This window comes from Somniosus microcephalus, chromosome 3 (genome assembly GCF_052327205.1).
Source record: "Somniosus microcephalus isolate GS21.2 chromosome 3, FLI_Smic_1.0, whole genome shotgun sequence".
Lineage (NCBI taxonomy): Eukaryota > Metazoa > Chordata > Chondrichthyes > Squaliformes > Somniosidae > Somniosus > Somniosus microcephalus.
In genome coordinates, this window is record NC_140989.1 from 157644428 (window position 1) to 157659207 (window position 14780).

Sequence of the window (14780 nt, forward strand, 5' to 3'; positions counted from 1 at the left end):
GCAAGACATGCCAGATCATCAACACAGATACCATCATCACACGTGAGGACACCACCCACCAGGTACATGGTACATACTCATGTGACTCGGCCAACGTTGTCTACCTCATACGTTGCAGGAAAGGATGCCCCGGAGCATGGTACATCGGCGAGACCATGCAGACACTGCGACAACGGATGAATGGACACCGCGCAACAATCACCAGGCAGGAGTGTTCCCTCCCAGTCGGGGAACACTTCAGCAGTCAAGGACATTCAGCCTCCGATCTTCGGGTAAGCATTCTCCAAGGTGGCCTTCGAGACACACGACAACGCAAAATCGTCGAGCAGAAACTGATAGCCAAGTTCCGCACCCATGAGGACGGCCTCAACCGAGATCTTGGGTTCATGTCACGCTACATGTAACCCCACCTGATGCAGGGTCATCCAGACTCGAGTCGACATTGGCTTGTTCTCTCTACACAGATGCGGCCGGACCTGCTGTGATTTCCAGCCCAAAAAAATGTTTTTTGTCTTTTTTTGTTTTTCATACAGACCCCAGCATCTGCAATATTTGACCCCTTGTGACCCCACCTCATTGTTCTTTGATGTAATGTTTCCCTGACTGACCTGTTTGGACACCATTCACACCTTTGACTGCTGTGATTATCTCTCTGCCGAGGTGTGATAAATGGCAGTTGGAAAGGTTACCTGTAAACATCTGACATGATTCTCTGACTATATAAGCTGTGTCTTTATGCATTTCTCCACTTCACCTGAAGAAGGAGCAGCGCTCCGAAAGTTTGTGATTTCAAATAAAGCTGTTGGACTATAACCTGGTGTTGTGTGACTTCTCACATTTAAAGGGAAGGGCCATCGCTGCAGGCTCTGCAAGAGGGAAATTTACTTGGTCCCCAACGGCAGCTGCAATCCGGCCCGATCAGCCCGATACACTGCAGCAGAGTGCCGGGCTGATCGATTGCTGGTGAAGAGAAACGAAAAAAAAAGATAAAGAGCATTTCAGAATTTTTTTCACTTACTTCGGCCACTTCGCCTTTAAGTATCGCCCCTGAAGCACCCGGCCTCCCGATGAACGCCTCCTGCAGCTGCCGGTGTTTTCGCCTGATGATGCTGCAGGGGGCGAAACCGAAGTTCGGGTCTGGGGTGCTACCAGGGCCATGCGCACGGCGATGATGTCACGATCTCCGGGTGAAAGAGATCGGGGCGCAACGCCATACCACCGCCGCAAACCTCCAGCTGAATATAGCGGGAGTCAATCTTCTCGTCACGCCTGGTCGGTATATGCTTGGCGCCCCATTATCACCCCCTGGAGGCGATAACAGAAGGCGCTAAGGAGGCCAATTTCTAGCCCCTTAGATTTAATGTTCTATCTAGCTTGTTTATGGTAGCAAACCAGAACTAAATCAAAAATAAAACAGTTCAGCTCCAGTTTGCCATTATAAACATGGCAGATTTTGTGAATTCAGAATGAATAAGATCCACCTTTTTGGGAGGTTCTGTGTTACAAATTTGGACGTCCTATTTGTAAGAGCCATAAAAGCTTAAGAAAATACTTTAAAATAGTGGCTAAATGGCATAATACAGTTAATTTACCTGAACGACTTATTGTATTAAGAAACCCCCTATTTTCTTGCTCCAGTAGTATAGTCCGACACCCCCTTCATTCTTGCCACAATGGAACAGTCCCTAAGCCACACATTGGGTGCAGCCATTTCACAGTTTAAACTGCACGTGGTGAAAGAGGCAGAAGCTGTGAGGTTTGGAGCAGTACAGTTTTTGACCGTGTTTGTTTATACGTGTTTGCTTTGTAATTCTGTTTGTTAAGTGTTATAGTAAACCGTTTAAAAGACAAAGCTACGTTTGGGAACGTTTTATTTCGACACGCGTCTACTCGATGTTAAAAGCCCCACAGCCCAGTGGCCTGCCTGTTTGGAAACTAAGAAGCGCCACTACATTAGTCAAAAACTAGCTCCCTAAGAAGGAAGGGACGGAATCGTCGGCGAACGTATACATGAATGGTCACGGAGCCAGACGACAATTTAAGAAAGCGAAGGTACAGTGACTGTTACTTGCTTTGTTCATTCTGTTGAGAAGCTAAATAAGAGCTGCGGGTAAAATGGCCGAGGCCTTACGGAGCCAGGAGCTTCCCCCAGCCAGAAGGATTGCTGGCCAAAAGAGGGAAATAAAGCTCACCCCAAAGGCAAGGGAAGAGAAGTTACATAGAAGCATAGGTGCAAGGAAGGCTAAATTAGTTCAGATAACTGGAAAAATGAAGATAATTGATCGTCTCATGGAAGATAATGCTAATATTAAGAAAGCTGAAGACATGATGTATTACGATTTCTCCAAGCTGCATGAAGAATTTAATATACTCAATGAAGATGTATTAGCACTTCTGTCTGAAGAAGAGGGAAACACTGATCAGCACGACTGGTTCGATCTTAAATCAACCAGCATTAAGGACTATACCAAGGCCACGGAGCAGTGGACGTTAAAAATTCGTCAAGATGCTGATACAGCAGAGAAAGATAAGGTTGACGATGAAGTCGGACCAGACGATAGCATTTCAGAGACTTCCGCCAGACCGAGCAAAAATCGAAAAGAAGGTAGCTCTGTTTCTGGACGCAGGTCAGTCGCTTCTACCACAAGCTCGGCACGACGCATGAGAGCGGAGGCTGAACGGGCGGCGTTGATGGCGCGCGCAGCATCTTTAGATGAGAAGCAAGCTCTTGAACGGGAAGAGGCCCAACTGCAGGCTCAACTGCAGGCCCAACTGCAGGCCCAAGTGCAGGCCCAACAGGCCCAAGTGCAGGCCCAGCGGGCCCAGGTGCAGGCAAAGAAAGAACGGCTGGAGATGAAAACAGCTATCGAGGTCTCAGATGCCAGGTTGAGTGCGTACGAAGATTATGAAGGCTCACGGGACGGCGGGAGCCACTGCCAGTCAACGTTGCCACATAGAGTTGGATCCAGGGCACCTTCAAGAGTTACAACAGAGCCCGAAAGCAATTCCCCGGCATTACAGCGTGGAAGAGTGGCCTCTCCACTAACAGGAGCACGTGATGCTACCCCAGACGTCAGACGGTCTAGACTAGACCCTGCTGATGACCACCAGAGGCCTGAAGACACAGGGAGAAGCCTATACCGAGTGATGCAACGTCAGAACGAAATTACAGAGATGCTTGTAAAACAACAGAATCTGTTTCGACTCCCTCAAAGAGACATACCAGTGTTCCAAGGCGACCCACTCAAGTATAAGCCCTTCATCAGATCCTTTGAACAAGCCATTGACTCCAAAACAGAGAGCAGCAGTGATAAGTTGTACTACCTGGGACAGTACACCAGTGGTAAACCACAAGACCTGGTCAGAAGCTGTGAACACATGAGACCGGACCGGGGATACATAGAAGCCAGGAAGTTGCTGCAGGAGCACTATGGTAACGAGCTGAAGATAGCCACTGCATATATCGAAAAGGCTACCAAGTGGCCACAGATCAGATCGGAAGACGGAGAGGCATTGAACGCATATGTTCTCTTCCTCATAGGATGTCGCAACACCATGGAGGATGTTGAATTCATGGAAGAGATGGACAATCCTACGACTATGAGAATCGTCATCTCTAAGCTTCCTTACAGGATGAGAGAACAATGGAGAAGAACAGCCTTTGAGATAATGGAGAGACGGAAAAGTAGAGCCAGGTTTGCAGACTTAGTGAATTTCATAGACAAACAGGCTAAAATTGCTAGGGACCCATTGTTTGGAAACATCCAGGATGTCAGCCCGACCACCGATGGAAGAGTGAAAGCCAAGCCTGCTGAATCAAAGACTCTCAGGAAAGGTGGTTCCAGGGGAAGCAGCTTTGCAACTATCGTCACTCAGGCCGAGGAAGAAAGGCCCCAGAACTCATCTCCCAAAAAGAGCAGCACAGTGACGCCTGCTAATGCCTTTCAGAAGCCATGCTTATTCTGCCAGAAGAATCATACATTGGATTTCTGCAGCGACATCAAAGCACAGCCACATAAGGACAGAATCGAATTCCTGAAGTACAACGGCCTATGTTTTGGATGTCTCTCTCAGGGGCACCTGAGTAGAAACTGTAAGCAAAGAACAACATGCAGAGAGTGCACTCGGAAACATCCCAGTCTGCTGCATATCCATAAAGAAGAACAAGTCTCTAAGAAGAGTGAAGAAAACAATACCGACGAGAAGGTTGTTTCAAGTGCTCTGGTGTCGCTAGAACCAGAGACTTGTGGACTCACTGGGGCCGGTGACAGTGACTGTATTCTTGCCATCGTACCAGTAAGGATCAAGTCTAAGAGGAGTGAGAAGGTTGTGGAGACTTACGCCTTCATGGATCCAGGTAGTTCAGCAAAGTTCTGCACAGAATCACTCATGCGACAGCTGAACGTTAGAGGCAGAAGAACAGAAATCCTATTACGCACCATGGGTCGTGAGAAGTCAATGCAAAGTTATATCCTGTCAGACCTAGAAGTGTGTGGACTTGAAGAGAAGGACTTCATAGACCTGCCTAATGTTTTCACACAGAGGGAGATTCCTGTTAGAATAGGGAACCTAGCCCTGCAGAAGGATGTGGATAGATGGCCCTACCTAGAAAAGGTGCGTCTCCCATACATTGAAGCAGAAATTGGCCTATTAATTGGAACCAATGCCTACAAAACTATGGAGCCATGGCAGGTGATAAACAGCAAGGATGACGGACCCTACGCCGTCAGGACAGCCCTTGGATGGGTAATCAATGGACCGGTAAGGAGAGATGATGGCCACAAGTCGAACAAGGAGGAACGACAAAACGTCACAGTTAATCGCATCTCTATCGCAAGCATTGAAGAGCTGTTGATACAGCAGTTCAACGCAGACTTCTCAGAACGCAGCTGTGAGGAAAAGACAGAGATGTCACAAGAAGACCATCAGTTCATGGGTTTGATGACAAGGTCTACACAGTTCATTGATGGCCACTATCACATTGGTTTGCCACTGAGAAGACAGACCGCGAAGATGCCGAACAATCGCTGCATAGCAGAGCAACGCGCCATCAGTCTAAAGAGAAAGCTGAACAAGAACCCCGACTTTCACGAAGACTACAAAGACTTCATGAGAAACATCATAGCGAAAGGCTATGCTGTAAAAGTGCCCGAAGAACAGTTGAACAGAGACGATGGAAGGGTCTGGTACATTCCTCATCACGGGGTGTATCACCCAAAGAAGAAAAAGATCCGCGTAGTGTTTGACTGCGCCGCCTCATTCAGAGGAACTTCATTGAATGACCAGCTGCTTCAAGGTCCTGATCTTACTAATACCCTCATTGGCGTCTTGACTAGGTTTAGACAAGAGCTCGTTGCCATGATGGCAGACATAGAATCAATGTTCTACCAAGTCAGAATCCCTGACGAAGATGCTGATCTTCTGCGCTTCCTTTGGTGGCCAGATGGCGACGTTAGTGAAGCGATGGTGGAATGTAGAATGGCCGTACACCTGTTTGGAGCCACATCATCTCCCAGCTGTGCAAGCTACGCTCTCAGAAAAACTGCAGAAGATGGCAAGGGCAAAGCACCATCCGAGGCTGTGGAGACAATCTTCAGAAACTTTTATGTCGATGACTGTCTGAAGTCCATGTCAACAGAAGACGATGCCATCGCACTGTCAAGAGACCTTAGAACTCTGTGTTCGAATGGAGGATTCCATCTAACTAAGTGGATAAGCAACAGCAGAGCAGTTCTAGCTTCTATCCCAGAAAAGGAAAGAGCCACTGAAGTCAAAGATCTGGACCTGAGCCACGATGTCCTTCCTATCGAGAGAGCTCTTGGTGTACAATGGTGCATCGAGTCAGACACGTTCAACTTCAGGATGATGGTGAACGAAAGACCATCCACAAGACGAGGGATTCTCTCCGTGGTCAGTTCCATCTACGACCCTCTCGGATTCCTGGCACCACTCATTCTGCCGGTGAAGCCAATGCTACGAGAGCTGTGTAGAGACAAGAGAGGATGGGATGAAGATATCCCAGAAGGTCAAGCTCAGAGATGGCACAGACGGCTGACAGATTTGCAACAACTTTCTAGCTTCAACGTCAGTAGATGCATCAAGCCCGCGAGTTTTGGAGTTACAAAGACGGCTCAACTACATCATTTCTCGGACGGCTATGGCACGGCTACCTACCTCTTGCCGACAAATCAACAGGGCCAGAAACATTGTGCCTTCCTCATGGGAAAATCCAGGGTGGCTCCGCTGAAGCAGGTCACCATCCCGAGACTGGAATTGACGGCAGCGGTTGTTGCAGTTAAAGTTGACCAGGTGATGCGTAAAGAGTTACAGCTCCCATTAGAAGAATCTGTCTTCTGGACGGATAGCACGACGGTGCTGAAGTATATAGAGAATGAGAAGATACGCTTCAAGACCTTCGTAGCAAACAGAATCTCATCCATTAGAGAAGCTACACAACCATCTCAATGGAGGTATGTAAACACCTCATTAAACCCAGCAGATCAAGCCTCACGGGGATTGAAGGCTGAAAACTTCACGAGGAGCGAAACTTGGATACAAGGCCCAAGTTATCTGCTGGAAACAGAGAGATCATGGCCAGAAAGACCAGATATGCCAAGTCAGATTACTGAAGACGACGTCGAAGTCAAGAGATCAGTCACAGTAAATTTCATAACTACGAAAGAGAACTTTGACACAGTGAACAAGCTTGTTAACCATTTCTCAGGATGGCACCAGTTGAGGAAAGCAGTTGCATGGTTTCTAAGGTTGAAAGAGTTGCTCCTACACCTGAGCGGTAAGAGAAAAGAGTACCGAGCCACTATCAGTCAGTCTGAAAGTAACCCTGATAAGCAGAGAATGCTTCTACAGCAGTATATGCATCAGCACAAGACCACATTGAGCAAGAATTCATTGACCGTGGAGGATTTGGCCAAGGCTGAGAAGGAGATAGTTTGCTTCAGTCAAAGACAAAGATACCCAGAAGAAACCGAAGCTCTACAGCAAAATACTCCAATCAAGAAAGGTAGTCATATCTACAAGCTGGACCCTACACTGCAAGATGGAGTACTGAGGGTGGGAGGGAGACTAAACAAATCTGCTATGCCAGAGGAGGCCAAGCATCCTGCTATCCTTTCTAAGGACCTCCGGGTTGCTACTCTCATTCTTCAGCATATACACCAGAGTATTGGACACAGTGGGAGGAATCACGTGCTTGCGAAGCTAAGACAAAGATACTGGATTCCAGGAGCTAATTCCGTAATAAGAAAAATACTCTCTGAATGTATTGTTTGCAGACGGTTACACGCTAGAGCTGGGGAGCAGAAAATGGCAGACCTGCCTGAAGACCGTTTGTTACCAGACAAGCCCCCATTTACAAACGTAGGGGTGGACTATTTCGGGCCTTTCGAGGTAAAGCGAGGACGGAGCCTTGTCAAGAGATATGGTGTGCTTTTCACTTGTTTGACCATCAGAGCAATTCATATTGAGGTGGCACACACGCTTGACACTGATTCCTGTATTAATGCCTTGCGGCGCTTTGTCTGTAGAAGAGGACAGGTGTCCATTATGCGTTCTGATAATGGCACTAATTTCGTCGGAGCGGAGAGAGAACTACGGGAAGCTATTGAAGGTTGGAATCAGCTTAAAATACAGGAAGCCATGATGCAAACAGGAATTAAGTGGATCTTCAATCCTCCGGCTGCATCCCACCACGGAGGTGTCTGGGAAAGACAGATACGCACCGTAAGAAAACTTCTCAGTTCTGTACTGAAGCAGCAAGCGCTGGACGACGAGGGACTCCAAACCGTTCTGTGCGAGGTCGAAGCCATCATTAATGACCGACCGATAACCAAGACATCAGATGATCCCAATGACCTCGAATCCCTGACTCCGAACCACCTGTCGTTGTTGAAAACACAGCCAGCCATGCCCCGGGAGTCTTCAAAAAGGAAGATCTGTATGCCCGTCGGAAGTGGAGGCAAGTTCAGTATATGTCAGACCTCTTCTGGACCAGATGGACAAAAGAATACTTACCTCTGCTACAGGAGTGTCAAAAATGGTCCAAAATAAAGAGGAACTTCATCGTCGGAGACATTGTCTTAATTGTGGATGATTCAGCCCCTAGAAATTCTTGGTTGATGGGAAAAATAATTAAGACCATGCCAGACTCCAGAGGCGTCGTTCGTCGCGTCTGTTTGCAAACCAAGACCAGTACCCTGGAGAGACCGATCACAAAGCTCTGCCTGCTACAAGAAGCAGCGTGAAAAGCTCCTGAACGAAAGAAAAAAGTGGACACTTGTATTGTAAATATGTTGAACTCATTAGTTTATGACTCTTAATGTTTGAGTAATTGATATGCTTCATGTGCCTAGTCAATTAGGGGCCGGAATGTAAGAGCCATAAAAGCTTAAGAAAATACTTTAAAATAGTGGCTAAATGGCATAATACAGTTAATTTACCTGAACGACTTATTGTATTAAGAAACCCCCTATTTTCTTGCTCCAGTAGTATAGTCCGACACCCCCTTCATTCTTGCCACAATGGAACAGTCCCTAAGCCACACATTGGGTGCAGCCATTTCACAGTTTAAACTGCACGTGGTGAAAGAGGCAGAAGCTGTGAGGTTTGGAGCAGTACAGTTTTTGACCGTGTTTGTTTATACGTGTTTGCTTTGTAATTCTGTTTGTTAAGTGTTATAGTAAACCGTTTAAAAGACAAAGCTACGTTTGGGAACGTTTTATTTCGACACGCGTCTACTCGATGTTAAAAGCCCCACAGCCCAGTGGCCTGCCTGTTTGGAAACTAAGAAGCGCCACTACACTATTATTAATAATAATGTTGGAAGTTCTTGAATTATAGCCAGGATGATGCAGCAGGTAGACTATCACTGTTTCCATATTTACCCACCCCGCTGATAAAGGGGCTCTGCAGTGCCAGCAACAAGAGTTCGTGCCTCTTGAATGTGGCTCTGAACATGAATTTATTTTCAGTATGGCAACTAAGTGGGTTGTTTCATTAAGTGGACATGTGGTCAAATATTTATTAAATATTTGCTTTACCTACTTTCTCTTTTCTCAAGTTGTTTCATTTCTATCTATTGAACAGCTTCTCATATTCTCCTAACTGGGAACTTGTGGTGTGTTCCTTGATTTGAGCTCTCTGTTTACATGTTCTGCTATATAAATTGCTGTGATGGATGTCCTAAGGTTGTGAAACACACTATATATACAAACTCTTTCTTACTGGTGAGGAAGCAAGTCTCCTATATTGTAACCTCATGAAATCTACTGTGTTTGCTTTTGTTTTTGTTTAATTTAATTTCTTAATAAACATTAGTTTATTAGATTCATAGTTTATAGCCTGAGAGATACCGTCTGTCAGTGTGTTATTTGTGCATATAATCAAAGAAATTGGAGAGGATTAAGCATCGTGCACTATATTCGATGAGATCAGCAGTGTAAAAGGTTTATCGTTCACTCTGAGCATGCTACCTTGTAGATTACTTCACACGTAAGGTCAAGTTTTAATTTATAGAAGTGTGGGCATGTCTGTGGAAGTGATCCTTTGTGCTAGGCACAAGAAACCGTATCACTAGAGCAGCCAAATCACAATAATTGCATTAGTTATTACATGAGGTCATTAGAATGCGACTAGGAATATATTCCGGCACAAATCTGTTTTTAGCTTTACTTGGTCTTTCTATGGTATATGGCATTTGTTCCTTGTTCCCGTAATCTTCAGCAAGCTTAACTCTGAAGTAGAGAATGTATATACTATGCAGTTGCTACAAACCTGCTTATTCTGTATGAGTTGTTTTTATTGGATTTAGAGCACTCCTTATTACTCATAAAACGTCACCAGAAAATATAAATTTATGTTCACTGAGGCGAAGACTGTCAGTGCTGAGGAATACCGCATCAGCATTTCAGTGTAGGTATAGTATGCCAGATGCAGAGGTGACTTCCTTTGCCGGAGTCCCAACAGTGTATTTATACTATCCTACACAAACGTGACAGTTGGATTTTCTATACCAGCTATGTTTATGCATGAGTAGCCTACTGGTTATGGTACTGGATTATCAGCCAAAAACAACAGCTTGCATTTCTATAGTGTCTCTAATGTAGTAAAACGTCCCAGGGCACTTCACAGGAGCAATTATCAAACAAAATTTGACACCGAGCCACAAAAGGAGACAGTAAGACAGGTGAGCAACAGCTTGATCAAAGAGCTAGGTTTTAAGGAACATCTGAAAGGGGGAGTGGTAGAGAAGTGGAGAGGGTTAGGGAGCGAATTCCAGAGCTTAGGGCCTAGGCAGCAGAAGGCACAGCCGCCAATGGTGGAGTGATGAAAATTGGGGATGCGTAAGAGGCCAGAATTGGAGGAGTGCAAAGTTCTCGGAGGGTTGTAGGCAATGTTCCCTTTAATTTTTTACTTTCGTGCGCGGCCCCTTTAACTGGCTGTGCGGCCCATTAAAATTTTTGCGCATGCACGGTTTCTTCCATGTAAAAGCAGGTGAGCAGCCTGCGCGGGACATCCAGACTGCTGCAAGGCTGCACATCTTATCGGGACCATGGTTGTAGGGCTGGAGGAGGTTACGGAGATAGGGAGGGGTGAGGCCATGGAGGGATTTGAAAACAAGGATGAGAATTTTTAAATCGGGCTGTTGCCATACTGGGAGCCAATGTAGGTCAGTGAGCATGGGTGATGGGTGAACGGGACGGTGTGAGTTAGGACACGGGTACATAGTTTTGGAGGGTGCAAGGTGGGAGGCCGTCCTGGAGAGCATTGGAATACATGAGCCTAGAGGTAACAAAGGCATGGATGAGGGTTTCAGCAGCAGATGAGCTAAGGCAGGGGCGGAGACGGGCGATGTTATGGAGGTGGAAATAGGCATTCCTGGTGTTGGAGAAGATATGGGGTTGGAAGCTCAGCTCGGTCAAATAGGACACCAAGGTTGCAAACAGTCCGGTTCAGCCTCAGACAGTGGCTAGGGTGAGGGGTGGAGTCGGTGGCTAGGGAACGGAGTTTGTGGCAGGGATATTCTCTATCATGTAGTGTGATATTACCAGTGCGATGAGTGGGACAGTCTAAGAACATCTAACAGCCCAAAATTGGGCATCCATGAGGGGCTGTGCACCATTATCAGCAGCAGAATTGTATATCACCACAATCTGTAACCTCGTGGCTCAGCACACCCTCAATCCTTGATTACCATCAAATCAGGAGACCAACACCGGTTCAAATCAAATCAAATCAAATCAAATCAAATCAAATCAACTTTTATTGTCATTGTTAGTGCACAAGTGCAGTACAACGAAACGTAGGCTTGCGGCTCCCGAGAGTGTACAATTTGGATTAGGACACTTAAACATTTCAACATACATTTGTACATATATATTAGCATAAATATGACCATAATAAAGTGCATCGGCAGATGTGCAGGCTTTAGTGTTTATTTGTGGAGTTCAGTAGGATGACAGCCCTGGGAAAGAAGCTGTTCCTAAATCTGGTCGTACGGGTGCGAATGCATCTGTAGCGTCTTCCAGATGGTAGGAGGGCGAACAGACTGTGGCTGGGGTGGGTAGGGTCTTTGATGATGGTCCGTGCCCTCCGTAGGCAGCGTTTCTAATATATATGTTCTATGGTCGGTAGCCGGGTGCCGGTAATGCGTTGGGCAGTTTTGACTACCCGCTGCAGGGCTTTCCGGTCATGGGAGCTACAGCCGCCGTACCATACCATGATACAGTTTGTCAGGATGCTCTCTATAGTGCAGCGGTAGAAGTTAGAGAGGATCGGGGGTGACAGATTACATCCCTTCAGCCTCCTCAAGAAATATAGGCGCTGCTGGGCCTTCTTCACCAGAGAGGAGGTGTTGAGGGACCAGGAGAGGTCTTCCGTGATGTGGACTCCGAGGAACTTAAAGCTGGCCACCCTTTCCACCTCCGCCCCATTGATGTGGATGGGGGTGTGACTTCTGCCTTTGGACTTCCTGAAGTCCACGATTATTTCCTTTGTTTTCCTGGTGTTAAGGGCCAGGTTGTTGTCGGCGCACCACTTCACGAGATGCTGGACCTCCTCCCTGTAGGCTGACTCATCGTTGTTGGTGATCTGGCCTACTACCGTGGTATCATCCGCAAACTTGATGATGGTGTTGGAACCATTAACAGCCACACAGTCGTGGGTGAAGAGGGAGTAGAGGAGGGGGCTCAGCACACATCCTTGTGGGGCCCCCGTGTTCAGGGTCGGGGGGGGGAGGTGTGGTTGCCTAATTTGACAGACTGGGGTCTGTTTGTTAGGAAGTCCAGGGTCCAGTTGCAGAGGGAAGTGTTCAGGCCAAGGGTTTGGAGTTTGGTGGCCAGCTTGTTGGGGACGATAGTGTTGAATGCTGAGCTGTAGTCTATAAACAACATTCTGATGTAGGTCTCCTTACCATCTAGGTGATTCAGTGCCGAGTGAAGAGCAGTAGTGATTGCATCCTCCGTTGATCTGTTTGCCCGATAGGCAAACTGGTGTTGGTCAAGGGAGGCAGGAACACTGGCTTTGATGTGGGCTAAGACCAGTCTCTCGAAACACTTCGGTGTGGAGTGTAGAAAAGTATTCCAGGAATAGCACCAGGCATACCTTAGAATGAGATACGGCCCTAGTGAAGCTGCTACACAGGGTTTCCTACATGCTAAGCACCAAAAGTAGCAGGCTATAGACAGAACTAAGCAACCAACGGTTCACAGAAAATCTCTCTAGTCCTACCATGTCCTGTTGTGAATGGTGGCGAACAGCCAGGCAACTAACAGGAGGTGGAGGATCCATGAACATCCCCATCCTCAATGCAAGAGACAAGGCTGAAGTGTTTGCAAGTGTCTTCAGCCAAAAGTGCCAAGTGGACAATTCTACTCGGCCTCCTCCCGAGGTCCTCACTATCATAGATACCAGTGTTCAGCCAATTCAGTTTGCTCTACATGACATTAGAAAGTGGTTAGATGCACTGAACATAACATATGGATCCTGATGACATCCTGCTGTAATGCTGATGACATATGCACCAGACCTAGCCTCTCTCCTAGACAAGCTGTTATAGTACAGCTATGACATTGGTATCTACCTGGCAATGTACAAGATTGCCAGGTATGTCTTAGCCACAAAAATCATGATAAGCCTAACCTGACCAATTACTGCCTTATCAGTCTCCTCTCCATCATCAGAGAAATGATGGAAGGTGTCATCGATAGTGTAATTGAGCAACAGCCATTCATCAATTACCTGATCACCAGTGTTCAGTTTGGGTTCTACCAGAACCACTCAGCTTCAGACTTAATCACAGCCATGATCCAGACATGAATGCAAGAGCTGAATGCCAGAGGCTTGATGAGAGTAGTTGCCCTTGTGACATCAAGGCAGCATTCAACTCAATGTGGCACATAGTCATTCTAGCAAAGCTGAAGTCAATGGGGGTGAAAGGGGAAAATCTTCAGTGGCTGAAGTCATCATACTTGATGCAAAGGAAGATGGTTCTGGTTGTCGAAGGCCAGTCATCAAAGCCATAGTAACAGTTTCAAACAGGAAAAGACTTTTGATCCATCTAGCCCACCTATACGCTGTATTGCCTGGATGCATTTCTAATAATCCTGAATCCTATTTGTTGACAAACCTTTCTAGTTCCTACTTGAAACTCATTAGGGTTTCTTGTTCCACCACCCATGCTGGATATCTATTCCACGTACATACCACCCTTTTAGTAAAAAGTTCCTCCTGAATTTCCTATTTCCTTTTGCTGCCTTTAATATGACCCCTTGTGCTTACATTTTATGCATGTTAGAAAAGCTTACTTGGATCCAATTTTTCCAAAACCTTTCATAATGTTAAGCACTTCTATCATATCCCCTCAGTCTTCTCTTTTCAAGAAAGAAAAGACCTAGGGTATTCAATCTTTCCTCATAATTTTTTCTCTTAAGTTCTAGGAGCAACTGTGTAGCCCTACTCTGTAGCCCCTCCAGTAACTGAATATCCTTTTTGAAATAAGGAGACCAAAACTGCATGCAGTACTCCTGATATAGCCTCACCAGAGCCAAATACAGGATATCACTAAGGGAGTTGCTGCGCCCAGCCATCTTCAGCTGCTTCATCTTTGACCATCCCGCTGTCATTTCAGGATGTTTCCACAATGTTCAACTCCATTCGCAACTCCTCTAATGATGAAACAATCCATGTTATCACTGTTGCTTCCTCATTGGTAGGGCAGCATCCTAGAACGTGCTACCTAACACCATTGGGGAGCACCATCACTACAAGAACTGAAGTGGTTCAAGGAGAAGGCCCACCATCATTGTCTCAAGACAACTAGGAATGGGCAATAATTGTGACCTTGCTTGCGTCCAGCACATTCTGAGAACAAATACAAAATGTTTAAGTGAAATTGACAATTTATATTGATTATGGCCAGTTTTTTTTACTTCAATCCATTAGGAATTTTGTTGAAATGGCCCAAACTTAGTTCACTTAGGAACTCAAAGCCATCCTACCAGTCTGTAGTTGGATTGGAGAGGAAATGTGGCAGTTGTCTTTGATCACCTCAACTGCTATTTCCGCCTAAAAAATAATAATGACTCAGTATCTTTTAATTGAGACTTGCAATGTGTAATAGTGTAGGAACGGAGGTTCCTATCAAAAAGACTGAGTTCGACTCAGGCAATTAAAACAATGAACTTTAATGAAACGAAACAAGTTTAAACTGGAAACTGCTAGAACACATCAATTGCAGGTCTACTCTCCTTGAGGGCTCCACGAGG

General features: G+C 46.1%; 1 protein-coding gene across 11 annotated transcripts in view; it reads left to right on the forward strand.

Annotated features, from left to right (window-relative positions):
• The window catches only part of cfap61 (cilia and flagella associated protein 61), a 383529-nt gene that overhangs the window by 6696 nt on the left and 362053 nt on the right, over positions 1–14780 (forward strand). The gene's annotated exons all lie outside the window — the stretch shown is intronic.